At 43.0% G+C, this 14,554-nt stretch overlaps 1 pseudogene across 1 annotated transcript; it reads right to left on the reverse strand.

Moving 5' to 3' along the window:
• Positions 1–70: 70 nt before the first annotated feature.
• On the reverse strand, positions 71–14,539 carry LOC108593077 (metallothionein-1G pseudogene; annotated as a pseudogene). The gene is made up of 4 exons (XR_001913436.5): positions 10,330–14,539; positions 8,549–8,630; positions 6,475–6,663; positions 71–611 (listed from the first exon to the last, which is right to left on the reverse strand). The product of XR_001913436.5 is annotated as a metallothionein-1G pseudogene (transcript).
• Between the last annotated feature and the right edge of the window lie 15 nt (positions 14,540–14,554).

A 14,554-nucleotide genomic window follows, 5' to 3' on the forward strand; every position in this document is an offset into this window, starting at 1 on the left:
ACCTTTTTCCTTCTACCCAATAGAGTCTATGGCTGAGGCCCTGGAAATTAAACAGACAAAACATAGATTAACAAGAGGAAAATACAATTTAATTTTGTACATACACATGGGAGTATCACTAAAAAAAGAGACTCAAGGAGATCCAGATTGAGGCTTATATACCATCTTAGGCTAAACAAAGAGAAAGGGGTTTGGGGCTTCTCAGAGGACAAGTCCTGAGAAAGTGAGGCGAGAAATGTATACTCGTATGTAAATAAGAGTTATGTAGATAAGAGTGTCTCAGGTGATGGGTTATCTCCAGGCCTAGCCCTGTTTCTGGTGCAGAGGAATCTTCACGAAGAGAAATTTCCTTTATAAATGTAAATTTCCTTTACAGAAGGGGAAATTTATATTCTGCTTTTAGGCAGTAAGAGGATGGGTGAAGAGCCTTTCCTGTGTGTGCTGGTTCTCAATTGCTTTTAGCTCAAAATAGTCCATATGTCGGGTGGCATATTCTGGAACTCTTTATCCCACCCTTTGAAACTTTCTTCTTCTCAGGAGGTTTCATATATCAAAAGCCAAGTTTGTAGCTGTTGAGAGAGATTCGGATTAGGTGTTGCAAGATAAGAGATCTGCAAAGGGAAGGAAAACAGATTGGAACAAGGGTGAGTAAGCAGAAAAGACAAATTTAAACACGTTGCCCCATCTCCCTGAATTAGTCTCTCAGTCCTGGGAAAAGCTCACATTCCTGCAACAGTGTATGAGAGTTCAGTTTACGCAGACAGGCGCACCTCATCTGAAGAAATCGTGTTGCCAGAAGGAATAGGGTGCCCACCTAGGTTAGATCTCTATCTGGTGCTATGAGGCATTTAATAAGGGGCATTTCTAAGGAAACAAAAGAAGCCAAAGGTTAATGGATAGAACTGTTTATAAACCCAGTTTCTGAGGCCAGGGGGCATTCGGTTGAGAAAATTTCTGGATGTCGGGCTCAAAGCTTCTCTAGGTGGTGGAAGGAGGACAGGCCATGGCAGTCTGAGGTATTTCCGGGTTTGTGGTTTGGATGTCTCTGGGGATGGCACATACAATGTGACAGTTGTGATTATTTATCAGAGCAGAGCACGGAAGGGCCCAGTTTCAGCTTGCAGGGCTTTTTCTGGGCAGTGTCACTATGGATCTGGGCAGTCAGGTTTTAGTGCTCAGTGGTGCCAGATCAAGTGAGATTAAAATCAGAAATGTTAATTACTGACAAAATGCAAAACATAACAGGAGACAGTTTACAGAGTTTAAAAAAGCTGAAAGACAGTGAACATGGCTAGGATTTGACAGTCCATAAGGGTGTGCTATAGTTTCCAATTAAAACATATTTCTCCCTACCGTCACCCTTATTTCTATGAAAGATAATCAAAGTGAGACTATTTTTGTTCGCAAAATAAGTCTAACCTCATTGAGCTTGGCCTGATTATTACATAAATATAGCAAAAATAATGATTGACAATATATGCTCTTTTTAAGTTCGTTTTGTTGGAACTTTTAATAAGGAATCTCAGGTTAGACTGTTAAAGTCTATCAAAGCTAGGAAACCAATCCATCAGCCTTCATCAGCAATACCTACAGATCTGGGTGAATTCCTTTCTTCCTGAGGTCCCCAAAATATATTAAGCTTCCTGGGCCTACCAAGAACCGACTTTCCTTACTCACATGTTAGGTTGGGAACCTTATTAACAGGTACCAGGCCAGTATTTCAAGGGTCTTTGTAAGCACTGGCTTCAGAAAGTCAGCATTAGTTCTGTACTGGAAAGGATCCCATTCTAGACCCCAAGAGTGGGTTCTTTTTTTTTTCTCTCTCTCTCTTCACTTTTTTTTTTTTTTTGGTAGAGTTGGGGTTTTACCATATTGGCCAGGATGGTCTCAATCTCTTGACCTCGTGATCCACCCGCCTCGGCCTCCCAGAGTGCTGGGATTACAGGCGTGAGCTACCGCACCCAGCCTTTTTTTTTTTTTTGAGACAGAGTCTTGGTCTGTTGCTGGTGCCAGGCTGGAGTGCAGTGGCGCATCTCGGCTCACTGTAACCTCCGCCTCCCGGGTTCAAGTAATTCTCCTGCCTCAGCCTACCAAGTACCTGGGGCTATAGGCGTGCACCACCACGCCCAGCTAATTAGGAGGCTGAGGCAGAACTGCCTGAACCCAGGAGGCGGAGGTTGCGGTGAGCTGAAGATCGCGCCATTGCACTCCAGCCTGGGTAACAAGAGCGAAATTCCGTCTCAAAAAAAAAAAGAAAGAAAGAAAAGAAAGTAAAGGAATGAAAGAATGGCTACTCCATAGGCAGAGCAGCCCCAGCACTGCTGGTTATTTCTTGATGATATGCTAAACAAGGGCTGGGTTATTCATGCCATCTCTTTTTAGACCATATAGGGTAACTTCCTGATGTTGCCATGGCATCTGTAAACTGTCTTGGTGCTGGTGGGAGTGTAACATGAAGACGACCAGAGGTCACTCTCATCGCCATCTTTGGTTTCGGTGGGTTTGGGCCAGCTTCATTACTGCAATGTTTTATCAGGAAGATTTTTATGACCTGTGTCTTGTGCTGACCTCTTATCTCATCCTATGACTTGAATGCTTTATCATGTGGGAATGCAGCCCAGTAGGTCTCAGCCTCATTTTACCCAGCCACTATTCAAGATGGAGTTGTTCTGGTTCAAGTGACTCTGATAGTTCCTTAAAACTGTCTGATCTTATCTGATTTTATGTATATCATCTTAAAATATGATATTCCAGTGAAATCCTTTTAAATATAAGCAATATTTCAAACTGCATTCTGTTACAAGGACAAGAGATTCTTATTGAACATACGTAAATACATCCCCATGAAAATAAGAATATTCAATAAAGATTTCTGAATTCCGGAAAGTTTAGGTGGGAAGAAAAAGTGAACGTTTCTGGCTGGACACAGTGGCTGAGGATCCCACACTTTGGGAGGCTAAGGCTAGAGGATCGCTTTCAGCCTGGGCAACACAGTGAGATCCTCATCTCTTAAAAAAAAAAATTAGCTGGGCATGGTGATGCACATTTGTAGTCCCAGCTACTTGGGAAGCAGAGATGGGGGCATTGCTTGAACCTGGGAGTTCAAGGCAGCAGTGAGCTGTGATCTCACCACTGCACTCCAGCCCAGGTACCAAGTGAGACCCTGTCTCAAAAAAGGTAAATGTTTCATCTTTGCTTACAAAGGCCTACTTTACCAAGTTACTGTAAGTTACAGATAGCTTAAGAAAACAGAGAAAAATAGTTTCTTAAATGTAGAAAAGAACCAGCAATGTTTCAAAGAAAAGGGCTATATATATTAGACTTATTCTTATCAGTTCGTTCAATCTCACGGAATTAATTCTGGTTCTTGATGTTGGATTTGCAGCTTTATGAATTCATGTTTCTTCTTAGTGTTTTGGCAATCTTACCCAACCCAGTGGCATGATCTTAAATACCTGAGAATACCTCTCTGGATCCTTCCCATGGTCTTCTTGGAGATGAAGCATTTTTACTTGATTGCAAAAGCATTCAGAGAAGAATTATAAAACAATAATTGGTTGTGAATGACAAAAGACTTAAAAATAACTGTGATTAAAGATCTGAGGAGAGTTCATTATAGTGCAATTTAACAAGGAGATTTGGTTATTTCTGTGGTGTACAGCATTCCATAATAACTGTTTATGCCTGATAACACTTTATCAGGACATACTAACAGCAAAGATTGATGAATATCCAGGAACTTTATACAGTTTTTGAAACACATATTAATTACATACCTATACAAATATAAAAAAGGTTAAGCATCATGTTTTAGTTGGCAATTATTCTCACGTAATTTAGCATTTCAAATAAATCTAATTGGTGTAACATCTCTCTTTTTCAAGGTGAGAAAGCAAACCTTTGAGATTTTCAAGCAGTGTTCTGTGGAACATCAAAGTTGGTTCAAAGTGAAAAAGACTGGGGCTGGTGCAGTGGCTCATGACGATAATCCCAAAACTTTGGGAGGCTAAGGCAGGCAGATCGTTTCAGGTCAGGAGTTCAAGATCAGCCTGGATAACACGGTGAAACCCCATCTCTACCAAAGATACAAAAATTAGCCAGATGTGGTGGTGCATGTCTGTAGTTCCAGCTAGTCAGGAGCCTGCACTGGAAGGATCACTTGAGTCTGGGCAGTCAAGGCTGAAGTGAGCCAAGATCGCGCCACTGCCACTGTACTCCAGCCTAGGTGACAGAATGAGACGTTGTCTCAACAAACAAACATACAAACAAACAAACAAACAAACAGCAACAACAACAAAAGTAAAAAAGACTGCAGAATCAGGCTGGGCAGAGTGGCTCATGACTGTGATCCCAGTTCTTTGGGAGGCCAGGGTGAGAGGAACTCTTGAGGCCAGGAGATCAAGAACAGCCTGTGCAACACAGGGAGACCCCTGTCTCTACAAAAAACTTAGAAAAGAAAATTGTAAAAGGCTTTAAAATTTGATTTGGGGAAGACTATCAAACATTTCAAAAGGTTTGAACCCTTGATAAAAAGAGGATAACAGGTAACTATGAAACAATACTTTGTTATCTATTTAACCAAGGGGAAAATTATTTTAAAGGTAAATGAAGAAGGTCACGTAATTGTAAAAAACCAAACCCAGGCCAGGCGCAGTGGCTCACGCCTGTAATCCCAGCACTTTAGGAGGTGGAGGCGGGTGGATCACGAGGTCAAGAGATTGAGACCTTCCTGGTCAACATGGTGAAACCCCGTCTCTACTACAAATACAAAAAATTAGCTGGGCATGGTGGCGCGTGCCTGTAATCCCAGCTACTCAGGAGGCTGAGGCAGGAGAATTGCCTGAACCCAGGAGGCGGAGGTTGCGGTGAGCTGAGATTGCACCATTGCATTCCAGCCTGGTAACAAGAGTGAAACTCAAAACAAAAAAACAAAAAACAAAAAAACCCAAACCCAAAACAAAACCTTAGCTTTTTCCATACCGAGAAGACTCTTCTGAAGTTATGACATATTTTTAAAGATTTGGGGTCTTGCTTTGTCACCCATGCTAGTGTGCAGTGCTGTGATCATAGCTCGCTGCAGCCTCAAACTCCTGGGCTCCTCCTGCCTCAGTCTCCCAAGTAGCTGGAACTACAGTGGGAAATTATTTTTGATAAGTCGCAGAATCTTTGCTTCCTAGGCAAAGTACTCAACAGATAAAGAAACGCTTTTACATTCTCTTATTAGTATCAAACCAACAATCCAAATTCCAGTTCTGCATCAGCACACTATTGATTAGAGTTTATTTTTAAACATTATAGGCTGGGCGCAGTGGTTCACGCCTGTAATCCCAGCACTTTGGGAAGCCGAGGCTGGCGGATCACGAGGTCAAGAGATCCAGACCATCCTGGCCAACACGGTGAAACCCCGTCTCTACCAAAAAAATACAAAAATTAGCTGGGCGTGGTGGCGTGCACCTGTAGTCCCAGCTACTCAGGAGGCTGAGGCAGGAGAATTGCTTGAACCTGGGAGGCAGGGGTTGCAGTGAGCGGAGATTGCACCACTGCACTCCAGCCTGGCACCTGGAGACAGAGCAAGACACTGTCTCAAAAACAAAACAAAACACATGTTATAATAAATCCATTTAATTTTATTATTTAGTTTAATTTTTTTTTAAGAGACGAGATCTAAGTCTGTTGCCCAGGTTGGAGTGCAGTGGCACGATCATAGCTCACAGCAGCCTTAAACTCCTGGGCTCAAGGGATCCTCCCACCTTGGCCTCCAGGGTAGCTGGGACTAGAGGGACATGCCACCACGTCTGGCTAATTTACAGGGTCTCAGGTCTCTCTACATTGTGCAGGCTGGTCTCAAACTCCTGGTCTAAAGTGATCATCCTATCTTAGCCTCCCAAAGTGCTGGGATCACAGGCCTGAGCCACAGCACCCAGTCCCATTTATTTTAGACATTTGATCACATAAAATTCTCTGTCTCCCTCCTTTGACAATTTCCTATACCTGCCTAGGTTTTGGCCTTTATTTTCCTCTTTCTCACTCTGAAATAATCTTTAAATAACGTTAAACTACTGTAGGACAAAATTACCCTTATTTTTCCTTAACACAAATGCATCCTTCAAACCTCATACTATTCCTTGCCAAAACACATCTTCCTTTTTTTAAATTTTATTTTACTTTAAGTTCTGGGATTCATGTGCAGAACGTGCAGGTTTGTTACATAGGTATCCACGTGCCATGGTGGTTGCTGCACCCATCCACCCATCATCTGGGTTTTAAGCCTCACATGCATCAGGTGTTTGTCCTAATGCTCTCCCTCCCCTTCCCCCCACAACCCCCAACAGGCCCTGGTGTGTGATGTTCTCCTCCTCATGTCCAATACATCTTACTTTCTTTGCATACTTTGCAGGCAGACTTTTCTCCTTCACCCTGATTATTCCTAATAGTTCACTTATGTATATTGATTAGAGTTTTAATAATTAATACCTTAATTTCCAGTGAAAACAAGGAAGTAGGCAATTGTGAGCTGTTATACATAGAAGCATTCTGCGGATGAGCGCATTTATGAATACACCCTTTCACAATTTCCAGAGCCACATGCTTCCTCACAGTATCCTTTTTCAGTGTAGCAAGAAGACTATGTTGACTAACAAACTCAAATATTTTTTAGTCTCTCTGTAAAAAGAAGCCAAATATAGATAAACTTACGTTACGTAATTAACATTTCAGTATTATATCTTATTTAGAAATGATCAAATATGAAATGACTATACTTCATTTAACTTAACTTTCCATATCTTTGAGGTTTTAGGTTACCAAAAAGATTGTGGATACTATATTTAAGCGGACGTATTATAAAACATAACTGTTGTTGAAAGATCAGCTATAGGCCGGGCGCGGTGGCTCACGCCTGTAATCCCAGCACTTTGGGAGGCCGAGGCGGGTGGATCACGAGGTCAAGAGATCGAGACCATCCTGGTCAACATGGTGAAACCCCATCTCTACTAAAAATACAAAAAATTAGCTGGGCATGGTGGCGTGTGCCTGTAATCCCAGCTACTCAGGAGGCTGAGGCAGGAGAATTGCCTGAACCCAGGAGGCAGAGGTTGTGGTGAGCCGAGATCGCACCATTGCACTCCAGCCTGGGTAACAAGAGCAAAACTCCATCTCAAAAGAAAAAAAAGAAAGATCAGCTATAGTGTTTTGTCCCACTTACATCTATTTAATTTACTTGCTTCTAACAATTACGCTAGGATTATCGATGAAAATTTCATGCAACATTAAATAAAGCCAGTCATCATTTATAGTTTATTTTCTTGTTAACAAATTTGTGACAGGCATGAGAGGTAGATACCAGAAATCACAGAAGTAAAGAACCTAAAATTTAATTGTATTGCTCTCTCTTTCCCTCTTAACTGCCATCTTTGATGTACAACAAACAATTCATTTTTATTGTACATTTTATTCTTAGGTTGAATTATAATTTCATAATCTGGGCCGGGCGCGGTGGCTCACGCCTGTAATCCCAACACTTTGGGAGGCTGAGGCAGGTGGATCACGAGGTCAAGAGATCGAGACCATCCTGATCAACATGGTGAAACCCCGTCTCTACTACAAATACAAAAAATTAGCTGGGCATGGTGGCACATCTGTAATCCCAGCTACTCAGGAGGCTGAGGCAGGAGAATTGCCTGAACCCAGGAGGTGGAGGTTGCGGTGAGCTGAGATCGCGCCATTGCACTCCAGCCTGGGTAACAAGAGCGAAACTCTGTCTCAAAAAAAAAAAAAATTCATAATCTTAAACATCTAATAGAGATAACATCAGCTTATTTGGCTAGTAAATCCAAGTAGAATAAAATTGTATGTCTGCATTATATTGAATGCTGACAAATCTGGAGAAATACCTATTTGTATGTAACTAACAATATTGAACTAGCTGTATTTACCAAAGATTACCCCAGAGCAAGTGAATTTGAAAGCAAATTTTGGGTTAATTTCTACTTTTCTGAGAGTTTTAATAATACTTAATGTATCTTTTTTTTTCTTAGCCAATTAATGCAGAGTTTTTTGATAAATTTTGGCAATACCATCCAGAGGTAGAAAAAATCAATATACAAAACACACATATAAGCTTATGTAAACACACAGACCGATGCCAATAGAAATCTCATAGCTTTCATTTTAAACTTTTAACTATGAGTCAGGCATAATATTACAAAACTCACTAATTTATGTAAAATAGTTGGATCCACTTTGTGTTCTTGGCAGATGGAACACAAGGTAACCTCCTAATTAAGGTAACCTTCTAAATAATGGCTACTACTTTTCACCAATATTTGTAGGGAAGATGATATGGTTTGGATCCGCGTCTCCACCAAATCTCATGTTCAACTATGAACCCAAGTGTTGGAGACAGTGCCTGTTGGGAAGCGATGGTTTAGCAGCATCCCCTCCGCGCTGTTCTTGTGATAGTGAGTTATGAGATCTGGTTGTTTTAAAAGTGTGTAGCACACATCCCCCCCACCCCATCTTCCCCCTGCTCTGACCATGTAAGACTTACCTTCCCCTTCACCTTCTGCCATGATTGTAAGCTTCCTGAGAGGCCTCCCCAGAAGCAGAAACAGCTATGCTTCCTGTACAGCCTGCAAAACCACAAGCCAATTAAATCTTTTTTCTTTATAAATTACCCAGTCTTGAATATTTCTTTATAGCAATGTCAGAATGAAATAATACAGAAGACTTTTAAGATTTTTGTCTATTTTGCTTCCAAATTGTTCTTAATTTTTTATTTGCTTTTCCTGCAGTCTGATTTTCCTATTGGTACCAGTAGGAGATTTGTTTTAGGGGGCGAGCTCTCTTAGAAAAAATCCTTTTGGATATAAAGTCCACGTTTTCGAAGGTATACCTAGTCCAATGTGACTCTAAACCAATCAGCCTTTTTATGGCTTAACCATAGACACAAGAGATACCCCAAAGAGGGTTCAAAGGAGGAAGTACCCATTCCTTACTCCCAAAGGTAGCCTGAAAAGCTAAGAAATTCATTGTCACGTCAATAAGGAAACTACAGTCTCCCATGAACTTAAGGTGCCTTCGGGCCGGGCGCAGTGGCTCACGCCTGTAATCCCAGCACTTTGGGAGGCCAAGGCGGGCAGGTGGATCACGAAGTCAAGAGATTGAGACCATCCTGGTCAACATGTTGAAACCCTGTCTCTGCTAAAAATACAAAAAAATTAGCTGGGCATGGTGGCGCGTGCCTGTATTCCCAGCTACTCGGGAGGCTGAGGCAGGAGAATTGCCTGAACCCAGAAGGCTGAGATCACGCCATTGCACTCCAGCCTTGGTAACAAGAGTGAAACTCTGTCTCAAAAAAAAAAAAAAAAAAAAAAAAAAAATTGAGGTGCCTTGGATCACAGACTCACTAATCTGTGATATCAGGTAGGTAATACTGGGGTGGTACATTTCCCAGCACAAACAAGGCAACCAAGATTGACAATAAAGGCCCCTGATGGACTTGGGGCCCCTTATTAAGGCAAACTCCCCTGACAGCTAGAAGATTGGTCAGACAAAATGCTGCTTGTTCATTTCATGCTTTGGTTTCCTAACCTACTGGCTAGCCACCCAATGCAGGCCTGACAACCTTGCCCTCTCGGCTGGCAGAAACCAGACTGGTTACCAGAGACCATAGTAGTTACAAAGCTAAACCCTCAAAACACAAAATGAGACAAAAGAAGAATCTCATCCAGTTTTTTTTTTCCATTGCTTATCCACAGCAAAGTTTGTCTATATGCTCTAGCATAAACTGTAAACTCATCAGTCTGTGAAGCTGGCTTAAACAACAGGCTTACAGGGCCTATGCCTGTAACTCTGACAACTCTCCAAAACTGTGACTCTTCTCCTTAAAATAAATCACACAAAGACAGAAACAAAGGAAAACAATGACTCTTCTTAGGAAGCTAAAGATCGGTAACCAGTGAGTGCTCAAAACCACATTTACAAGTCACCACCCAAAGAACCAATTTTACCGATATTTTTCTCTTGCTAATGCAAATTTGGAAAGGAAAAGACCAAGAGAATTCTGCCATCTCTTCAGCCAGAGTCCACCTACAGAAATCCAGCCGGCCAACTTTAGTAAGAACTTTTGCCTTTTGCCGGCTTTGTTAGAGATCCTGGAACTCACCTTTAGCTTCCGGAGCAAGTGAGGTGTCCTTGCTTACCTGTCAAAACGCGTGGTGAGGAAGACTACTTTACTTCCTTCTTCTCTCCTAGGTTCCATGACTGGGGCCCTGGAGATTAAACTGACAGAAGACAGACAAACAAGAGAAGAACATTTAAATTACATACCTCTGCACGGAAGTTTCACAACGAACTGAGGCTCAAGGAGGCAGCCAGACGATTGAAGCTTCTGGACCATCTTAGGCTGAGCAGAGAGAAAGGAGTTTGGGCTGCTGAGGGAAGGAGGAAAGTTCTGGGAAGGTGTGGGGATGAAATGCGTAGTAAATAAGGGTTGTGTTGTTATGCAGGTATGTCTCTCAGGGGTAGCTACTGTTTCCAGGAGCAGCTCTCTTCCCTTACAAATGGAAATTTCCTTTATAAATGTAAATTTTCTGTACAAAAGGGGAACTTTATAGTTTGTGTTAGGTGATTAGGGGGAGGTAAAGAGCTTTTACTTGGTCTGCTGGTTCTCTATTGCCTTCAGCTCCAAATAACCTATGTGCCAAAATGACATATTTTGGGGTTGCATATTTTAGTATGCTTCATTTCAGGAAGAATTATTTTTTCCTTGTGGAGCTTTTTCCCCCAGATAATTGTTTTTTAATTTTTAAATTATTATTCTCTTCTGTTGGTGAAGCTCTCCTTTGAAATTGTTTTTTGTTTACTTTTTTTTATTGTTAATAATATCTCAGGCAATCTTGAGAAGCTGCCTCTTCTTTTCTCCACCTCTTTTTTTCCTCAAATAAATAAATCTGAATAAGACATCTTTTATAATTTCTAATTAAAAAAAATTTTTTTTTCAGATGGAGTCTCTTATCACCAGGCTGGAGTGCAGTGGCATGATCTTGGCTCATTGCAAACTCTGCCTCCTGGGTTCAAGCAATTTTCCTGCCTCAGCCTCCCAAGTAGCTGGAATTACAGGTGCCTGCCACCCTACCCAGCTAATTTTTTTGTATTTTTAGTAGAGATGGGGTTTCATCATGTTGGCCAGGGTGGTCTCGACATCCTGACCTTGTGATTCGCCCACCTCGGCCTCCCAGAGTGCTGGGATTACAGGCGTGAGCCACCGTGCCCAGCCTATAATTTCTAATTTTTTCTCTGTTCAATTTTTACTGTGAAATTTATTTTTCCAGTGTCCTTTCCGTCAACTGCTGCGTTTTCTCTGTATGGGAGCGGATCAATTCAGTGTCTGTTTTACCGTCTCTCCTCATCTTCCCTTAGCCCGTGCTTCTCTCGTTTGTTCTTATTACACACGTAACCTCTCTCTGCCTTCCACTTCCTCCCATTAACAATCTCCTATTGAAGCCTCTTGAGTTCGTTAGTGAGCCTCTAAATTACCCTCTTATTAACGTCACCTTTGTCTTTTCCCGCTTGCAACGTAGTTTCTTCAGACTTTAACCTCACCACTTACATTTCCTTTCTAAATCTCTTTTCCTTTGCTAAACAAACCTCACCATTTAAGTGGCAAAGCATGGGATGGAAAAATGAATGTATGGAAACGACACCCCCACCCGTTGTATTAGAAAAAGTCGTATGGCTGGGCGAGTCCCTGGGCTTCTTGGGACCTCACTTTCTTATCTAGAAAAATGGGGCCGGGCGCGGTGGCTCAAGCCTATAATTCCAGCACTTTGGGAGGCCGAGGCGGGTAGATCACAAGGTCAGGAGATCGAGACCATCCTGGTCAACAAGATGAAACCCCATCGCTACTAAAAATAAAAATTAGCAGGGCACGGTGGCGTGCACCTGTAGTCCCAGCTATTGGGGAGGCGGAGGCAGGAGAATTGCTTGAACTCAGGAGGAGGTTGCAGTGAACCAAGATCGCCCCATTGCACTCCAGCTGGGTAACAAGAGCAAAACTCCATCTAAAAAAAAAAAAAAAAAAAAAAATTAACAGGTTGGCTTAGCAAGGGCTTTAAACTCAAAAGCTTCCAACTGAGTCCAGACAGATTATGTAAATGAATTAGAAGAGGCCAGGCAGGGACTGTGGGAAACTGGGGACTACCCGTGCAGAGGGCACGATCACTGCTCAGCTTTTTGTGCTGCCACGGAGAAATGCTGGCTGTGTAGGGTCCACAGATCTTCCAGTTGCCCAGCAGTAATCAGGAATCTGGACTTTTACAAAATGTGAGCTGTTTTATTATTCACATTATTTCATAGAAAAAGGAGTGTAGCAAACGGGTCAGAGTTGTACAAACAAAAAGAACCCAGGTTTATAGAGGTTGCATTATTTACGTCTGGGCACAGGGATCGTTATTTACATCTGGGAACAGGCATCAGGCACAGCAGCTGCGCTTGTCCGACGCCCCTTTGCAGATGCAGCCCTGGGCACGCTTGGCACAGCCCACAGGGCAGCAGGAGCAGCAGCTTTTCTTGCAGGAGGTGCATTTGCACTCTTTGCACTTGCAGGAGCCGGTGGCCCAGATGCAGGAGTCACCGGGGCGCAGGAGCAGTTGGAATCCATGGCGAGCTGAAGAGGCGGCTGGAGTTGGGACATGGCTGCACGGGAACTCGCTGGGACTTGAACTGCTTAAATGCAGACAACTGATTCAATTATGGACCAAACAAAACACATCACATTTGGCCCAAAGGCTGCCGTTTGTGGCCTTTCGATGAGATGGGGCCTTTTTTTTTGAGACAAAGAGTCTTGCTCTGTCACCAGGCTGGAGTGCAGTGGTGAAATCTCGGCTCACTGCAACCTCTGCCTCCTGGGTTCAAGCGATTCTTCCGCCTCAGCCTCCTGAGTAGCTGGGACTACAGGTGCGTAACACCACACTCGGCTAATTTTTTTTTAGTAGAGACGGGGTTTCATCATGGCCAGGATGGTCTCGATCTCTTGACCTCGTGATCTGCCCACCTCGGCCTCCCAAAGTGCTGCGATTACAGGCGTGAGCCACCACGCCCGGCCGAGATGGGGTCTCTAAGTTTCTCACAAGTCAAAAATTGGATGACTCCTTAGCAATACATTTTAAACCTAGCCAGTTCTCCCGTATTACATTCCCAACGTTGTTTCCTTGTCATTTGTATTTGTTGGGCTGTCAGTCTCCCACGTGAGCATCTGGAGTTTGTTTTTAGAAGAAAGTACAAATTCTTTTGCCTCTGCCTCTGACATAAAGTAACCGAATGTGTTGCTCCCAGACCCTTATCATCGGTGTCTGGAGAGTGTGTGTAATCTCCTAGGATGGCTGACTCTGGTGTGCACGCGGGTCCTGGAATAAATGGCCTTTTTGCAATGTGACACACATTCCTCTGTTCCTTTGTTTGGATGCACATTTTTAATCCTTTCACCTATTTCGTGTAATGTTAATTTGTAAATTAATCTAGGTAGGCTGGGTGCCATGACTCACGTCTGTAATCACAGCAGTTTGGGAGGCTGAGGCAGAAGGCTCACTTGAGGCCAGGAGTTTGAGACCAGTCTGGCCAAGATGATGAAACCCTGTCTCTACTAAAAATACAAAAATTAGCTGAATGCGGTGGTGCATGCCTGTAATCCCAGCTACTCAGGAGGCCAAGGCAGGAGAATGGCTTGAACTGGGGAGGCGGAGGTTGCAGTGAACTGAGATCACATCACTGCACCCCAGGCTGGGTGACAGAGCTAGACTCCATCTCAAACAAAAACAAACAAACAAATTAAAAATCAATAAGCTAGTCCCAGTAGGAGGAAACTCAACAATGAAAGAAACACTTGAGGCTCAGAAGCTCAGGGAAAGGAATGAATGATAAACAGTAAAAGACAGAGGAAGTACCTGACGATGACAGAAAGCCAAAGGACAGTCATTAACTTCTGTCATATCTCATTTAGTGACACCTTCCCCCAAAGGAGTTTCTTTGGTCATTCCCTACAGTGTAGCCTTCCTTGGGCCACGACGCTGCTGTCTGAGTTCCGCTCCACCTTCCCTCTTCTAAGAGCTGTTGAATTTGTTTCTAGTTAAACTGACTGGCTTGTGTTCTCTTTTTTATTACCCTTGGTCACACATGAATAGGCTCATCCTTTCCTCTGTCTACATGGACCTTGAGAATCTTTACCTTTCAGTGTTTCAGTGGAATTGACTATAAATTTCTAAATGACCCTCAAGGTTAGAAAAAGAGGCCAAACGCAGTGGCTCATGCCTGTAATCCCAGCACTTTGGGAGGCCAAGGCAGGAGAATTGCTTGAGCCCAGGAGTTTGCGACCAGCCTACATGACAAAGCAAGACCATGTCTCTACAAAAGTTTAAAAATTAGCCAGGCATGGTGGTGTATACCTGTAGTCCCAGCTACTTGGGAGGCTGAGGCAGGAGGACCACTTAAGGCCAGGAATTTGAGCTATGCTTGTATCACTGCCTGCCAGCCTGGGGGACATGAGATCCTGTCTCAA

This window comes from Callithrix jacchus, chromosome 9, assembly GCF_049354715.1.
Source record: "Callithrix jacchus isolate 240 chromosome 9, calJac240_pri, whole genome shotgun sequence".
Taxonomy (NCBI): domain Eukaryota; kingdom Metazoa; phylum Chordata; class Mammalia; order Primates; family Cebidae; genus Callithrix; species Callithrix jacchus.